This window comes from Dreissena polymorpha, chromosome 7, assembly GCF_020536995.1.
Source record: "Dreissena polymorpha isolate Duluth1 chromosome 7, UMN_Dpol_1.0, whole genome shotgun sequence".
In the NCBI taxonomy this organism is placed as follows: Eukaryota; Metazoa; Mollusca; class Bivalvia; order Myida; family Dreissenidae; genus Dreissena; species Dreissena polymorpha.
This window is the reverse complement of record NC_068361.1, coordinates 5,634,640-5,637,139: the sequence shown is the minus strand read 5'-3', so window position 1 is coordinate 5,637,139 and position 2,500 is coordinate 5,634,640. Positions and strand designations below refer to the sequence as shown.

The window sequence follows — 2,500 nt, the reverse complement described above, 5'->3', positions numbered from 1 at the left end:
ATTTTTAAAAGTTATTTACCCCGCTTCTAATAATATGTATGGTTATACGACCGCAAACATATTTAAATGTATATGGGCACATCATTAAAAATCAGAATGAACTTACTTCTGTCAACTCTCGCCGTGTTGCTATAAACGTGTTACCTTCATGATATGTGACACAACTCCATTCGTTGCCTTCATTGATGTATTGTATTCCGGTTCTTGTGCAGACAACGCGGTCCATGTTCACACAGTAACAGTCTACAGCTTCGTTTTGCAGTAGTTATGTTGTCTTACATTCGGTTAAATAATTAACCACTTTCGCGATGCGACCATTGTGTTCAACGAAACGATATTAACGAAGATTGTTACTTGCGGCCAGTCCACATTAGCGAGGCACGTCATTTCTAACTTTGAGGATGATAATCGTTTTAGATCCAGCCTTGGTTTTTTAGAGGCAAATACTAAATTAAACAAAGAAAAAAAAGTCGGTTTAAAAGTATTCAATACATTCTTTGATATTCAATCAAAACGAATAAGTAGTACTCTACATCAGATCACACAAAGCAAATATCGCATCTTCAATATTAATAAATCGATTTCGTTAATTACGCCAAAAACGTAAAATATAACGAATACTTACCGAATTCAACTTAGAGCAAAATACAAAAAAGTTCATGCAATTTTCTCATCTTTAACACATATTCCGTTGTGTCTGCTCATACATTTTAACACGGTTTATTATTTTAATGTGTCCCGATTAAAGAAAAATCAACAACAGAAATTTTAATGAAGATTTAACAATTTATGTATCAACTGTTCACTTGCATTATGCGTTAATTGTTGAAACGTCTAGCAATTCTACTACTTGTGAAATATATGAAAGCGATTGAAACGTAATACTAAACCTTAAAGTGCGTGTAATTGTATATGGAACTTTCCTTTTCATATCGTGTTCTTTTGAACTCGTATTATACAATTGTTTTATAATATTAATCTGAGTGCAAACATCTACAAATAATGTTTTTAAGAAACTCTATTTCCTTAACTACGCCAATACTTTAAACCAGCAGTGTATGAACATGGCATTTGCTATTCGGGTTCTTTAAAGCAAACTTATAATTAGTATCGCTTCATTACATGCTTTACATAGGCTAGTTCCCAAATAAACGGAATGGCTAATTACCCTTTTTTTCATAGATCAACTATATAAATAAGTACTGCGCGAGAGAAATGACACTGATGACAAAGAGACTTCCTAAATCATATGCTCATGTATGAAAAATCATTTTAGTTCTTTGCAAATTAAACAGCTTTAAATATGTAAGAGCATTGGATACTTTGGGTGGTTAATGTTGTTTTATACAATTTGTAAGCACGCGTAGTTCTCTTATATTAGGTATAAAATGATGGAAATTTTCGGTCTGGCTGGCAGAGAGTTTGATGTGGTTGCATTAAATCCAAAGAACACTGATTTGAACAACGGAGATGCGATGTTGTTCGCTTTAATTATGTTTTGTATGTACTTATTCTCTTGAGTTCGATGTAAAAATTTCTAAATTGAAGGCATTTTATGTCTTACTTCAAACAGTTAAAAAATTCTGCGAGCAAGTCCATTAAATAATTGTAGACAAAGGCGTTCTTACAAATAGCTATATACACATGTATGATTTTTAATCGATGGATGAAGTCATATTTATATTAGGTTTTAAACACGTCCTTGAAGTATACGATTAATTGATGCAACTTCACAAACATGTTATCATGTCCGTACTGTGTGGAAATTCGGCACTTCGTTTTCAGCTGTATTATCGCATTTAGGGAAACTTAAGATGGAGCTGCACACGAAGAAAAGAAACCGTATTACAGAATCATATATGTAGTCTTTATTTATACATAAATACAAAAACAGACAACGTAATCACAAACAAAAATATATCGTCAAGAAATGTATAACAAGCTGTTATAATACTTGCGAAAACAAATACTATAGATATACGTCATTGAATACTAGTGAAATATAGCATTATTTTATACCGTTCTATGAAATTAAATGACCAAATGGATACGTAAGTTCTTGGGTTGATAGCATGCGACATCTTGAAAGAAACATGCTTTTACCATCCTCGAAACGGGAGAGAAATTGTATAATAACAACGTGTGCGCAAGTATGTGTATATAATTTTTGTTTAAATTTACATTTCGTTGTAATTGTGTACTATTTTACTTGAATGTGGAGTTATTACGTTTGTGTAATAACAGAAACAGCGCGTTACGTTGTGTAAAACATAAAAATAAAAAAGCTTCGTGTTTTTCAACCATAATGTTTGGGTGGCGTTCCTAAAAATGAAGGCAACACAGCTGCATACATATAAAAAGCTCAACTCCCAGCACGGCTTGATGACGGGTATGTGTTTTAGTTACTTCTACGACCATATTTTCTAATTCAATACAGGACCAAATCGAACTAACAAGCAACTATTGTTATTTTATAAATTGCCGCCAATAGCTTTAAGAG

At 32.5% G+C, this 2,500-nt stretch overlaps 1 protein-coding gene across 5 annotated transcripts in view; it reads right to left on the bottom strand.

Moving 5' to 3' along the window:
- Window positions 1-1,853: 1,853 nt before the first annotated feature.
- LOC127839320 (uncharacterized) overlaps window positions 1,854-2,500 on the bottom strand; it is a 19,675-nt gene continuing 19,028 nt past the window's right edge. For all 5 annotated transcript variants that reach the window (XM_052367625.1, XM_052367623.1, XM_052367624.1 and 2 more), the window contains one exon: window positions 1,854-2,500. This exon is cut by the window's right edge and continues 407 nt beyond it. The gene's annotated coding sequence lies outside the window, so the exon portion shown is untranslated.